The sequence below is a fragment of the Peromyscus eremicus genome, chromosome 6 (genome assembly GCF_949786415.1).
Source record: "Peromyscus eremicus chromosome 6, PerEre_H2_v1, whole genome shotgun sequence".
Lineage (NCBI taxonomy): Eukaryota > Metazoa > Chordata > Mammalia > Rodentia > Cricetidae > Peromyscus > Peromyscus eremicus.
In genome coordinates, this window is record NC_081421.1 from 41524613 (window position 1) to 41540426 (window position 15814).

General features: G+C 45.8%; 1 long non-coding RNA gene across 1 annotated transcript; it reads right to left on the minus strand.

Annotated features, from left to right (window-relative positions):
- Window positions 1–214: 214 nt before the first annotated feature.
- Window positions 215–5532, minus strand: LOC131912422 (uncharacterized). The gene is made up of 2 exons (XR_009379625.1): window positions 5436–5532; window positions 215–450 (listed from the first exon to the last, which is right to left on the minus strand). It is a non-coding gene; the product is annotated as an uncharacterized LOC131912422 (long non-coding RNA).
- Window positions 5533–15814: the final 10282 nt, after the last annotated feature.

The window sequence follows — 15814 nt, forward strand, 5'->3', positions numbered from 1 at the left end:
CACAGAGCTTGCCCTTAAGTGTGGTTTGGATGCCCACCTTGGAGAAACTAGTTTTCCTTTGTGAGCAGATGTCAATTGGAGATTAACTCTTGGTTAGGGATGGGATCTCATGTCTATTTTCCCATCTTAGTTCAGGGGCCTCATCTGGCTTGGACCTGTGTAGGCATAAGCATACTGCCATAGTCTCTATGAGTTCACATGTGTGTCAGACCTGTTGTATCTGGGAAAGAGTTTATTGGTATCATTCATCCCCTCTGGCTCTTAGAGTCTTTCTCTTTTTCTGCAGTTTCCTGAGCCCTAAGTGGAGGGATTTGATGGAGAGATCCCATTTAGGACTGAGTCTTCCAGTGTCTCTCACTCTCAGTGCATTGTCCAGTTGTGGGTCTCTGTGTTAGTTCCCGTCTTCTGCAGGAGGAAGTTTCTCTGACGATAGCTAAGTGAGACATTGACCTACGAGTACAGCAGAAGTCATCAGAAATCATTTTATTGCTAAGCTCCCTTACCAGAACACTTGGTTTTCCATTAGGCCCATGGCCTATCAAGGCTCAGGTTCTTGGGCACCCAAGCATTGTCAGGCAGGTTCCATCTCATGGAGGGGGCCTTAAGTCCAATCAGATAGTAGTTGGTGACTCTCACAACTTTTGAACCACTATTGCACCAGCATATTATGCAGGCAGATCGCCATTGCAGATTGAAGGATTTGTAGCTGGGTTGGTATTTACCTTTCTCCTATGGTGTCATGCACAGTACTTTCCAGTACCTTGAATATTAGTCAGTAGAGGTAAAGGCTCTAGTTAGGTACCAGCTTGACTTCAACATGTTCAGTGAGATATGTAGGTATTGTCTTCAGCAATAGGGCCTTACTGTCAGTTTGTGGAGAGCAACCAATATCCTTGGTAATAGCCTGGGTTATTTGGGGATTTCCATGGTGCCCCCTTGGCCAACAACTCAATTAGATGTAACCCATTCCTGACACTGGAGGTTTCACATGGTGACAAGAAATGTCTAGTTAGAGCTTTATCTCCCCTGTTATTTGGTGACTCCATTGATATATCTTTCATATATTGCTGTGGAATAATTCTTCTGTACACTGTGTGAATATATGTTGCTGTGATTGGTTTAATAAAGAAGCTGACTGGCCAATAGCTGAACAGGATAAAGTTAGGTGGGAAAGCCAAACTGAGAATGATGGGATGAAGATGGGCAGAGTCAGAGGAGTTGTCAGCCAGATGAGGAATGAGTTAGACACACAAAATGCGATAGAGATAAAAGCCTCAAGTCTCGGGGTAACACATAGATTAATAGAAATGGGTTGTTGTAAGAGCTAGTTAGTAACAAGCCTGAGCTATTGGCCGAGCATTTGTAATTAATAGAAGCCTCAGTGTGTTTATTTGAAAGCAGCTGCAGGACAGGAAAACTCCACCTACAATATATGTGTATATTTTAAGAAGCTCCTACTGTTGTAGGTTTCCACATAACACCTCAAATGGCTCTTGGTGTTAGCTGTCCCTTCCTGCATTCCCTCTGTTGATCCCCTTTTCCTCCTTCCTGATGTTTAGTCTTCCCCTGTAATCTCTATTCCTCATCTTTCTTGAACTATATATTTTAACTCCTCTTCCTTTGGAGATCCTATCCCACCCTAGTTTATTACTCTATAACTATAACATACTCTATAATCTCTGTGGTTGTACTGATAACAACATACCTATTGAAGGCTTAAATGCTAACATCTGTTTATAAGATATTCTCTTATACATACTCGATTTTTTTTTTACTTGCCTTTTTGGGTCTCAGTTACCTCACTCAGCATGAATTTTTTTTCTAGCTCTATCCATTTACCTGCAAATTTCATGATTTTGTATTTTTTTAGCAGCTGAATAATATTCTATTGTATAAATGTATCACATTTTCATTACCCATTCATCCACTGATAGACAGCTCAGTGGTTTCCAGTTTCTGGCTATTATGAATAGAGCAGCAATGAACATAAATGAACAAGTGTCTCTGTAGCAGAATGGAGGGTCCTTTGGGTATATGCCCAAGAGTGGTATAGTAGGATCTTGAGGTAGATCTATTCTCCACTTCCTGAAGAACTGCCACACTGCTTTCCATAGTGGCTGCACAAGTTTGCACTCCCATCAGCAATAGATGGGTGTTCTTAGCCCACATCCTCGCCAGCATGAGCTGTCATTTGTTTTATTGGTCTTGGCCAATATCGTATAAAATGGAATCTCAAAGTAGTTTTGATTTGCATTTCCCTGATGACTAAAGATGTTGGACATTTCTTTTTTTTATTTCGGCCATTTGTGTTTTATCTTTTAAGAAGTCTTTGTTCTGGGCTGACTCCCCAGGGGAGACCTTGCCCTGGAGGAGGAGGGAATGGGGGTGAAATGGGGGGGGAAGGCTGGGGGTTGGGAGGAGGGAGGACAGGGGAATCTGTGGCTGATATGTAAAATTAAATTAATTATAAAATAATTTTTTTTAAAAAAAAGAAGTCTTTGTTTAGTTGTGTACCTCATTTTTAAATTGGGTTTTTTGTCTTCTTGATGTTCGGGGGGGGGGGTTGTTCTTTGGTACAAGAATAGGGAATAAGCTGGGCGGTGGTGGCGCATGCCTTTAATCCCAGCACTCGGGAGGCAGAGGCAGGCGGATCTCTGTGAGTTCAAGGCCAGCCTGGGCTACCAAGTGAGTTCCAGGAAAGGCGCAAAGAAGCTACACAGAGAAACCCTGTCTTGAAAAACCAAAAAAAAAAAAAAAAAAAAAAGAATAGGGAATAGTTTAGTAATCTGGGATATTAACTTTCTATCAGATATGTAATTGGTAAATATCTATTCCCTTCCTGTAGCCTTCTGTTCTTTCTTAATGGCTGCTCCAGCACTGTGCCCACCTGCTGCCATGCTCCCCACCATAATGGGCATGGACTCACCCTCTGAAGCTGTAAGTCCCTATTAACGCTTTCTTCTGTAAGCCACCTTGGTCATGGTGTCCCTTCACAACAATGGGAAAGCAACTAAGATAGATCCATTTGAAAGATGTAAAGCCAGAGGTCATGGTTTACATCTTTGATCCCAGCACTTGGAAGGCAGAGCCAGGCAGATCTCTCTGAGTTTGAAGCCAGCCTGATCTACAGAGCAAGTTCTGGGACGTCCAGGGCTACCCAGAGAAACTCTATCTCAAAAACTCAAAATAATAACAATAATGATAATAAATAAAAATTAAAAAGGAAGAAGATATGAAGTATCTTTTCCATGATAACCCAGCTAATAAGGGATGTTACTGGACTCAAGTCCTGTTTTGTTCCAGCGTCATCTGGTGGACCACAAATACCTAAGCAGGTAGAAGAACAAGAAGAAGGAAACCAGCAAATACTGAAAGCTGAAGAGAAAGACAGATCTCCATGTCAAACTTCAGAAGTCAACGGATGCTTGAGCCAGGAAAGAGGGTGCTTTTGAGGGGAGGGCATTAGAAAACAGTCCCACAGCAAATGGGTTTACAGCTGCCAGTATGTCACCATCCGGTGCCCTGAAGTTAGAACCCAGCTGTTTATACCACAGAGAATTGTACTGGACCTTCCAGAAGGAAACTACCCACAGATCTCTGAAAGACAGTGGCGTTGATCCTATAATATTAGGAAATCCATCTGTGCCGGCTAGTTTATGTCAACTTAACACAAGCTAGAGTCATCAGAGAGGAGGGAGCCTCAATTGAGAAAATGCCTCCATAAGATCAGGCTGCTGGCAAGCCTGTAGGGCATTTTCTTAGTTAGTGATTGATGAAGGCATGTCTAGACCATTGTGGGTGGTGCCATCTCTGGGCAGGTGGTCCTGGGTTCTATGAGAAAGCAGGCTGAGCAAACCATAAGGAGCAAGCCAGTAAGCAGCACTCCGTGGCCTCTGCATCAGCTCCTGCCGCCAGATTCCTACCCTGCTTGAGTTCCTACCCTCACTGCTTTTGATGATGAATTGCTATATGGAACTGTGAAATAACCATTTCCTCCCCAAGTTGCTTTTGGTCATGGTGTTTCATCACAGCAATAGTAACCCTAAGACACTATCCAAATCACTCCTTGTGACTTTAGCCACTGCGGATCTCAGGGTGTATGTCCTGATCATCTATTTCTTGAATAATTATTCACTATACTCTAAAGGTATGCAAAGCCACATATAGAAATGTGTCAATGTTAGATAGCCAGAAATGGTGCTCATTCCAAACTATGAGCAAGATCCAAAGAGACAAGAAAAGGCAAGAGCATGTATTGGCCTCACTCTTTACTACAGCCTTTTTTTCCCTCCAGATTTATGTTTATATGGTGTTTGTGTGTGTGTGTGTGTGTGTGTGTGTGTGTGTGTGTGTCTATCTGTCTGTCTGTCTGTCTGTCTGTCTACAAAGGCCAGAAGAGGATGTCCAATATTCTGAAGCAGAAGTTGCAGGAGGTTGTAAGCCACTGGATGTGGGCACCGGAAGCCACGCTCAGGTCCTCTGGAAGAGCGGCAAGCACTGAACCGTTTCTCCTGCCCCACATGAGCACGGTCTCCTGTTTTATTTCTGTAATTGTGTATTATGTGATAACAGTGTCATTCCACTTTGAAAGTTAAGGTAATGAACACTCCAGGAGACAAAGTAACCTGACTAAAGCTGCACAACTAATAATCAATAATAATAATAACCAAGGATCTGAATGTGACTCCAGGGTATTTTCCAATAGGTCACAATATACAGCCTACAGAATTCAAGTAGATATAAAAAAAAAAGGACACAAATAAATATAGCTTAATTGACAATACAGTTCTTGGCACTACTTTTATTTCTTTTTCTTTTCTTTTCTTTTCTTTTCTAATCTAAGTTTATAAACTGTGTGAGTTTCAGTTTATCAAGTGCAGAACTTAAAATCATTTAAGCACGTCAGGATTCATAGGATTCCAGGAACAATACCGGCTCAGAGATGTCCCCACAGCCCCACAAGCAATGCTAACTCTGTGTGGCCTTTCATTTTTCAGTACGTGATCCAAGTACCTCACACAGGCCTGAAGATGAGGAGGAGATATGCGGGCCAATCTGCCTGATTTCCCCAACTCTGCATAGTCCCTACACCACGGTTTGCTACATCCATGCCCCTTTGCTTTCTTGGGCAATTGCAACTTGGACAAGTGAGCGAGAACACCCGCCCTTGACAGGAACAGTATGTGAAGGAAGGGCCTTAGGTGCTGTGCTGGCCTCCGACTCCTCTTCAGAAGGAAGTGCCTCCCACCTGCTCTGTGCCCTGATGCTGCAGGTGAGTCACCATGCTGCTGCCAGCCAGGCAAGTATTTTAAGAAACACGAAGTGTAAGTAGGAACCAGCAGAGAAAGATGAGGGCTGGAGGGTTGCCATTAGCTCTGAGGGTGTCTTGTTGTCATGGTGCTAGGCAAATCACTTCCATTTAGAGTCCCACTCACCAGCTGTTTTACTGGAACTTTTGCATGGGAAGCTGGTAGCCACCCCAGCACAAACGTGGGCCACGGCTGTGCACTCACGCACACCTGTAGCAGACACCCACTCCAGAGGCCTCACATTGATTGTCTGACGCATGACCCTGCTGCTTTCTTACCTCATGTGACATCACCGGAAGCTTTGGAATGGAGTCAGCCACAGCAAGAGCCCAACCCAATCTCTGCTCCCCACTCCGGCAGTGGGCTCTGGAATGCCACTGTTGCCTATTTCTGAAACACTGTTTCAAGGCTCAGGCCTTAGAGCAGTGGTTCTCAACCTTCTTAATACTATAACCCCTTCTTTAACAGACTTCCTCATGTCGTGGCGACCAACCCCCACTCCCCCCACCCTCCGCCGCCATAAAAGTATTTTCGTTGCTAGTTTATATTTTTGTTGCCGTTATGAATCGTAATGTAAATATCTGATATGCGGATGGTGTCCAGTGACCCCTGTGGAAGGGTTATTTGACCACAAAGGGGTTGCGATCCACAGGCTGAGAACCGCTGACTTAGGCCATTGTGCAGATAGGTTGCTTCCGGTTCTGCCAGAAGCACGGGTTGAGGGTGGAACGAGGGTGTCGCCCAAAGGTAACACTGGCACTCCTTGTGGGCCTGCGTTCCACAGCATGGCACGGGTAGGAAGCTAACCCCAGAGGCCGTTCTGGGCCTCCATACCGAAACTGCATTGAGGGGAAGGTGCGGGCACTGACCTGAGGCTGCACGTCTGTGGGAGTGTTGCTTCTACCTAGCCTTCATAGGTGAAAGGTACCTCAGGATAAACTGGGATCCCCACTCATTCTTCACACAGCCTGCTCCTGCTTGACCCTTAACCGACCTTTCCTGGGAGGCTCCACGGACTCTGGGATAAAGGAGAGTGGTCTGCTATCTGTCAGCCATTCCTTAACACTTAAGTAAACTAAGCCTCATCTTGATGGAAAAACAAGCAAGCACCGTAGCTGGGCCCCACAGTCCTCTCCCCCAGATTATGACTTACGTGTTTGGAGGAGGTGGGGTTCGTTAAGGGCTCAAATGATTCGGCTCCAAGAGGCCCTAGCACTCATTTTCAAAAGCACCGAGGCAGACACAAGCTGTCAAGCGTGTGGGATTCATCCAGTGAGAATGGCAATTCATTTCTAAAAGCAGTGGTAGGGGCTGAATGGTGCCTCACCTCCAATCCCACTTACACACTGAAGCCCAGCTTCTGGCACCTCAGAACGGGACTGTATCCGGAGACAGGGACTTTGAGGGGGCAATTAAGTTACAAATGAGAGACCATGAGAACAGGTCTGAAGCCAAACATGGCTGGCGTCTTTCCAAGAAGAGAGGTAACAGCAAAGGAAGACGATGCGAGCCAAGGAGAGAGAGTTGAAGAAAAACCAAACACTGACCCTGCCGACTGCTTGGTCTTGACCTCTGCTCCCAGAGCTGCAGGATGAAACGCTTCTGCTGTTTGGCCCCTCTGTTTGTGGTGATGTGGTTGCGGCAGCCACTGTAAACTAGCACACACTAGGAAGCGCACATCAGTCAACACCATCTCAGAAGGCACACACACACACACACACACACACACACACACACACACACACGCCCTGGCCATGGCTTCTAGGATTGGGCAGAACTCCGAGACCAGGACCTTCCCCACTGCCTTACAACTCTGGAGACTTTAGACTGGAGGGTTACTATTGTGATTTTAACAAACACACACCTTGTACTTGTCTGCCAGGAAGTATTCTGAAGTGACATGTGTCCTTCCCCATAGCGCTGTGATTTGGGGAGTGGAGGAAGCGCTGACAGCGTCGAGTTCAGAGCGGATGTGTGTTTTGACATGAGCATGGCCTGTTAAGGACGCCAAGACCAGTTGGTATGTGGTAAATTAACAAAGCCGTCCCCCACAAAGGTCAGGCTCAAGAGTGACAACAAAGCTTTCCTTAAGAGTCTGAATGAGGGCTTATGAATGACTGAGCAAAGACTAGCAACTGCGGCTTCCTCCTCCTGGATGTTTATAGCCTGAGACTGTCCACCCACAGAGACCTCCTACTGAAGCTAGCTAGCCAATCCCCTTTGCTGCACCTGACAATCACACTGAGGTGTCAGGTTGTAGCTGTTAGAGAACCCCACATGGTCCCAGCTCCACTGTATGTGTGTCTTTGTGTCTGTCCTTCCTTCATTTCCTTGTGACCCAGCCAGGGTTCCAGGACTCAAACCACACATGTATCATGGTGGTGATACATGTGCTGAAAAATCCACAGTCCCTAATTCAAACCCTGGGGGCCAGTCAGGATGCCAGAATTTGGGGGGTCTGAAAAAAGTCATAGAACGTGCATATCACAAGCTCCATGGCACCCTGTAGTATCTGCAGCCACGCCCTCTCTGTGTTCAAACAGATGACTAGTTCTCTAAATGTATGCATTGAGTAAATAGAATATAGGAAGCCCGTGTGGATTCAAGATTGGCTTTTGTGTCAGATATGCTTATTTCAGGCGAGATTTTGCTGCCAGATAAGTTATAAATACACTTTTCGGTACTCAGAGCTCTTGGGGTTTTGAAACTGTGAAGTTGCTTCATCATCTTGGAGACGAACAAGCTGAGAGGAAATGCTTGCCATATTTGTTGGCCTACAGGAGATGGGGCTAAGCTCCTGCTCCACAGTGGGGCTCTGGAGTCCATGCACACGTGCTGTGATGGCTATTCTTGGTTGTCAACTTGACTACAAATGGAATGAACTACAATCCAGAAATGGAGGGCACACCTGTGAGAGATTTTCTTCTTGGTTTGAAGTGGATGACTCCACTTCGAGTCTGGACCTTAGAGGTAGGAAGACACACACCTTTGATTTGGGTCTTGAGGCCTGAAGACACACACCTTTAATCCAAATCCTGAGGTAGAAAAACATACCTTTCATCTGGCCATCTCTTCTGCCTCTGTCTTTACGATTAGACCACACCAACTCAGAAGTCTATATAAGGACATAGAAGAAGGAAGCTTCTCTTCTTTACCTCCTTGCCCTCGCCTTACCAGAACATCCATTCCTTCACTGGCATTGGAGCCTCCTTCTTTGGGATTCCAGAACATACAAAAGACCAGCTGAGACATCCAGCCTTGTGGGACTGAGAAACCTCTAGATTCTTGGACTTTGCATTCACCGATAGCCATTGCTGGATTAGATGGACTGCAGCCTGTAAGCCATTCCAATAAATCCCCTTTACATATACATATAGAGAGATTCATTCCATAATTTCTGTGGCTCTAGAGAACTTTGACTAGTACGTATGCTTCTGTTGGGATGTGTCTGTGCTGCCCGCCTCCCTGGGCCTGGCCCATCAGTAGAATGCAGATCACAGCAAGCTTGCAGCCCTCCATGAGGATCCAACGCAGTATAGATGATTTCTGGTATAGACTGAATTGTGTCCTACCAAATTCATACATTGGAGCCCTAGTCTCAGTACCTCAAAATATAACCTTATATAGAAAGAGAGTCGTGGCAGGCATAATGAGTCAAGGTGAGGTCACTGGAGTAGGCTCTGATCCAGTATGATAACAAGAACTTTGGACGTAAGTTCAAAAGGAAGATACACACATGGGAAAAGAGAGATTAAATCAATGCTTCTACAAGGTAAGGAATGACAGCGATGGCTAGAAAACCATCCAAGAGGGGCACAGGACAAAGCCTTCCCTCCTACCTCGGAAGGAAATGACCCTGCCAGTGCCTGGATTTGGGACTCCAGAGCTGAGAGACAATAAACATCTGTTGTCTAAGACACGCACATTGTGGAACTTTGTAACAACAGTCTTAGCTGATCAGAGCACAGTCCTTACTCAGGATGAAATTCTCCAATCAGTGAGTGGTAGCCCACCATCTTTAGTGTCGGCAAGACCTTTGATTGTTTGTCTGTCTGCTGTGAGAGAGGTGGCACCCAGGGTTTAGTACATCCTAGGCAAATGCTTTACCACTGAGCTAACCTCTTGCTATTCAGTTATGTCACTAAAAAAATACTGAACTCGATGACTTTTAAGACCTCTCCCTAGTCTTATCTATGCTCATGGCAGCTCAACTCAGCTCCCCTGGGACTGATGGCCTGGCCCTTCCACCCCTTCTTTGCTGTCGTTTTAAAGATAAGCTAGTGTGAAGGTGATCTTAAAAAACAGCTTCTTTTTCTGTGCTGTGAGTTATGTTCCTAGACATTAAAACAAAATCGATTTAAAATGTGGCTCTCTTCACCTGCCCTTTGTTGAGGCAGCTCCTATTGTGAACTCTCTTGAGTTGTCTCTGTTTGCGCCCTCAGATCTACGGAGTTAAACCCACACCATGTGTTTGGGTTACAAGTTCTGCAGAAGGAAGCAGAAAGCTAAGCTGGAGGTCATTTTCTGTGACTTAAGATTATGTCACCAGGGCCCTATGTAGGCCTGGGAAGTTTGGGCTCTTGTGGAATATGATCCCTCAATACCATTTCACTGAGTAGATAAAAAAGCTGGTCTAAGAAGGCTTAAAAGTTTGGTTTTATTGTCCATAAGTCAAGGTGTGACTAGGTCCTGTCAAGAGAAAGAAGTCAAAATACTGAAAAGTTTGTCCCGGGCCTTAGTGGCAGGAAGGAGTCCCTGTCTCAGAGCTGGTTTGGGACTTTGAGCCTCACACTCTGACCACACCAGAAGTGAGTTGCTCTGTGGGTGGGCGTGTCCCGAAATCCCCATCTGTGGAACCTTAAAGGCTGGGTGTGTTCAAAGGACAGGCTCCACTTTTCTCCCAGCCCCCCACCCCCACCTGTGGCTGGCCATGTGGCGATGCTCTCAGGCCTCTCTGGCTCCCTGTCAGCCTGCCCCTTTGCTCTGGAATTTGCTCCCAGCTCCATTTCTGGAAGCATTTCTTCACTGAACCTAGGGCTGCCAACAGCACTGCAGCCCCAGCACCATCAGCGAACACTTGTTTAGGGTTTCACTCTTGCTCCTGTGCCATGCTACTCTCCCACAGTTTTAGAAGTGTGCTTCCAACGGAGGTCTGTTGAGTATAAAAGTCTGAAGGGCAGAGGGTGTCACTTAAGGAATCTCATTGTTGATGATTCTTTCCATTGACGACATGATATACACATAAACCAAGGGAAATGTCTAAATGGATTGAGCTGTTAGGGAGTAGAGGCCACATTTCGTTCCCTGTTGAATTCTCCGTGCTTAGCCCCACGCTTGGCACAGGGCAGTACTTAATAAAATTATTTGTTGATGAATGAGCACTAGTTTTCTTCTTTCTCCAGAGAGGTACTCTGTCAAATGTGAGGCCAAAGCATCATGGTCACACACAAGGCTAGAGGACACTTAAGTTTCCTAATGGCCCTCATAAGCTATCATGAGGAAAAGTCCCGGGGGTGCGGAGGACACAAAGTCTGGGTCCTCTTGAACCATTGCCTAAGAGCCCAGGGTCTTTACCCTCTCTGTGTTCTCCACAGCAACACGGAGGTGGTGGTGTCTGCTCTGCCTACCCCAGTGGATGGTTTCAAGATGGTGAGAAGTCAACAATAGAGGATGTAGCTTAGTGGTAGGGACCTTACCTAACACGCTTGAGGTCCTGAGTTCGCCTCTTGGCACTGCAAATAATTTCTAAAAGGAGAAAACACTACAAGCAAAGATTTCAGAGACCATGCTGAACCAATTACTTTTATTATTACTGCCATACCATGTAATTTTTGAGTTGAGATGTTCATAAGTCATATTGACTACCCCAATATCTCTTCTTCTTGATGAACTCAAAGACCAAAGCCAAGCTTGCTTCCTACTACAGCTGAAGAAATATCCACCCTGATAAAGTCCTGGCCTCTTTGGAACGTAACCATCTGCTTGTGTAGTAAACATATGCCATGCCGTGGGTAATGGGTGAAATGTTAAGTGACAGACGACTGGTTAAAGAACGATTGTTTCAAGACACGGTTCTTGTGCCTAAGTTGTGCTTAGAAATAAGAGATTTTTCTTATTCAGGGGACAGTGCTTCTTACCAGTATCCATAAACCAGTCAAAGAAAGCTCAGACCCCAGAACAGGCCTAGAGAGTAAGAGGATGTGCTGGGGGCAGCCTGCCAGTGACCAGCAGAGCTCAGACTTCCTCCATTCCCCTCAACTCCCAATTGAGACATCAGCAAGTGGTGCTTCGCTTTCCCGCATCCTGGTGCAGATGCTGTTGCTAAGGTAACTGGGTGAGCAGAAACAGAAGCAGCCCATGGGATCCTGCTCTCTCTACCTACATGTCCAGACAGTTTTCCATCGGAGCTAAAAAGCCGTATTCAGACTTATTGATCAGGACTAAGGAGTGTTCTGGGGCCTAAGGAGAAAAGTCTCGCCTGTGGGGCCGCCCATACTCCCTGGAGCACTCTTCCAGGGTAGGTTTCTAGACGAATTGATGAAGAAGAAGGAAGCAGAGAAGGAGCAACTGAAATTACACAAGGATGTCAGTTGTCAATGTGTGCTGTGCCTGAGATTGCCTAAGGCCCAGGTTCTAGCTACAAGTCCGTGGCACATCATAGAATGAGAGGGGGTAGCGTCTGCCTTTCTTGATGTCCCCAAGATGGGTCCCTCTAAGATTTCAGCAAAGCCTTTCTCTGGGAGCTATGTGACACTGTAATTCTGACTTCCTCTTGCTCCTGGGATACATTAGCTAGTGAGGGCATCACCAGCACCTTCTTTACCCCCTGTTCTTGGCCTTTCCTTAGAAGATCCAGAGCATTGGTCTCAAAGGAGAAGGAAAGGTTGTACTTAGTGATCCAATTTCTCTACATTGACAATCCAGAAGAGAGGGCAGGTCATGGAGAGGGGATGAAATTCAGTGGAGGCTACAGAAGGGGAAGAGAGGGGCCAGCAAGATTGCTCAGTGGGTGATGGCACTGGGGGCCAAACGTGACACAACTGGACTTCAGCCCTTGGGACCCATGTGGTTAGAAGAGAGACCCAACTACTGCAAAAGTTGTCCTCCGACTTCTAAGCATGCACCATGGCATGGCGTGTGCACACACACACACACACACACACACACACACACACACACAAATAACCATTTAAAGACAGGGAATGGACAATAGACAGATACAATGTCTGCATTCCTGACTCTCATTGTCCCCTAGAAGGAAAAGAGTCTCCCCAGCTAGATTTCCTGTGTGGACAACCCTGGCTCAGGATCTGGATTAGTTACTTTTCTAATTCTGCAACAAAATGCCTGAGAAAAATGGCTTAAGAGACAAGGGTTTCCTTTGACCTACAATGGTGTCCTGCCTGCAAGACATGCTAGGGCAATGGTGGCACAAAGCTTGTGGGAGTAACCAACCAAGATCTGATCTGACTTAAGGCCCACTCCACAGATGGAACCCATACCTGACGCTGCTTGGGTGACCAAGAACCTGATACTACATAGTCCAGGGACCTAAGGTAAAACCAAATACTACTGTACTGGCTGGTTTTGTGTGTCAACTTGACACAAGCTAGAGTCATCAGAGAAGAAGGAGCCTCAGTAGAAGAAATGTCTTCATGAGATCCAGCTGTAAGGCGTTTTCTCAATTAGTGATTGATGAGGAGGGCCCAGCCCAGGGTGAGTGTTTCCATCCCTGGGCTGGTGGTCCTGGGTTCTATAAGAAAGCAGGCTGAGCAAGCCATGGGGAGCAAGCCAGTAAGCAGCAACCTCCATGGCCTCTGTATCAGCTCCTGCCTTCAGGTTCCTGCCCTGTTTGAGTTCCTGTCCTGACTTCCTTTGATGATGAACAGCAATATGGAAGTGTAAGCCAAATAAACCCTTTGCTCCCTAACTTGCTTTTTGGTCATGGTGTTTTGTTGCAACAATAGAAACCCTGACTAAGACAACTACTGGTCTAAAATGAATTAATTAATTGAAAAGACTGATAACATGGCTCCTAATGACATCCTGCTGTACTCATGGAGCAGTGCTTTGCTCAGCCACCATCAGAGAAACTTCCTCCTGCAGCAGATGGAAACGAATACAGAGACCCACAGCCAGGTATTATGCAGAAAGTGAGAGACCTTGGAATGCCATGGTGGTTTGAATAAGAATGGTCCCCATAGGCTCATGAATTTGAATGCTTAGTCATCAGAGAGTGGCACTACTTGAGAAGGTCTACAAGATGTGACCTTGTTGGAGAAAGTGTGTCACTGAGAGTGGGCTTTGAGGATTCAAAAGCCCAAGCCAAGCCCAGTATCTCTCTCTTCCTGCTGCCTGCAGATCCAGATGTAGAACTCTCAGCTGCTTCTCCACTACCATATCTGCCTGCATAACACCATGCTCCTTGCCATGATGATAATGGGCTAAACATCTGAAACTGTAAACAAGCCACAATTAAATGCTTTATTTTATAAAACTTGCTGTAGTCATGGTGTCTCTTCACAGCAAATAGGGCATTTACTAAGACACTGATTAAACACTAATGGGATGTCTCCACAAAATCCCTCCCCTCAGAGCTCAGGGAACCCTGTAGAAGAAGTGGCAGAAAGACTATAAGAGCCAGAGGGCATGGAGGACACCAAGAAAACAAGACCCTCTAAATCAACATGAGCAAAGCTCACATGAACTCACTGAGACTGAAGCAGCATGCATAGGACCTGCACGGGTCTGCACCAGGCTGCACCAGGTCCTCAGTGTATGTATTACGGCTTCCAGTTTAGTGTTTTTATGAGATTCTTGAATGTGTGAATGAGTGGATCTCTAATTCTTGTGCCTTCTCTTGGGATCCTTTACTTCTCTTGGTTTGTCTGATCCAACTTCGATATGATGGTTTTTGGTTTTTTTATATATTATTTTGTTATATTTTATTATTATCCCATAGAAGGCTGTTTGTTTCTTAATGAAGGAAGGAAAGGGGGTGGATATGGATGGGAGGAGAGGTGGAGAGGGACTGGGAGGAACAGAGGGAGGGAAAACTGTAGTCAGGATATAGTCTGTAAGAAAAGAATATATTTTCAGTAAAAGGGCAAACAAAAGAAAAAGTAAGAAAGAGGCCTCGTTTGGCTTACAGTTTTGGGGTATAGTCCATCGTGATGAGGTTCCCTTGGCTGCAGCAACTGGTCACATTGCATCAGCAGCTAGGAAGCAGGGAGCAATGGATGCTGTTGTTCATCTTGCTTTCTTCTTCTAACTCCAGCCTACGGAATGGTGCCACTCACATCCAAGATATGTCTTCCCTCCTCCATTAACCTAAGCTAAAAACTCCCTTGCAGACATGCCCAGATTTGTCTCCTGGGCAATTCTAGATCCTGTAATGATGACAAGCAACATTAACCATCACAGGATCTTACTGTTACCATGTTCCTCATTTCTTAGGGATATAAGTTGGAGAAAGTAGGTAAGCTGTGGGTGCTCGTCAGACAGCTTCGGTATCTCAGGGTCCAGGAGAAGCATGAGCCCTTGTTTCAGGCTCGAGACTCAAATCTTGGAGCTTGAACTCTGCCATCCTTGCAGCTGAGCACAACCAACACATATATATCACTCAACCCTCCAACCAAATGCACATGTCATTTGCTCCTCCCCCTTTGTTGTCTCTTCGCCATTGCTCTTTGAGAGGGTACGGTGAAGTTCAGGACCCAGCTGAGCTATGGTGAAGGAGAGTGACATCAGATACCAGTCAGGCCTTGAACTCCGCCACAGTTCTCCAGCTCCCAACTTTCTCCGCTTCTCATCAGGTGGCCACCACATTCTCTCTCATGACATGTTGATCTCTTCCATGTTGCAGGAAACGTGCTCCCCAAACTCCTCCCTATCATCTGTAACAGCTCTTGCATTTTGAGCTCACATCAAATACACTTCTAACTTTAAATAAGAAAAATCCAGGAAGGCGGGGGGGGGGGGGGGTGGCTTTACAGGGTCGGGTAGAAGCCTGATGCAAGGGAAACTTCCACAAGTCTACAAGGATGGCCCCAGCTAAGACTCCTGGCAGCAGTGTATGCATAGCCTGAACTAGCAATTCCCTGTGATCTGTTGTGGAATATTATTTTAAGATGTGTTACATTTGTTTATGCAGTGGAACATCTGTTTAATGATGCAAAGATGTGTTGCATTCTTTTATGTTGCATTTGTTTAACTCTGGGAAACTGTGTTACTTTGCCTGTCTCAAACACCTGATGGTCTCATAAAGAGCTGAATGGACAATAGTGTGGCAGGAGAAAGGATAGGTGGGACTGACAGGCAAAGAGAATAAATAGAAGGAGCAATCTGGGAGGAAAAGAAGAAAAAGCAAGAGAACAAGGAGAGGAGGATGCTAGGAGCTAGCCACCCAGGTACACAGCCAGACATGGAGTAAAGAAAGAACAGGTATACAGGAAAAGAGAAACATAAAAGCCCTGAGGCCAAAGATAGATGGGATAATTTAAGTT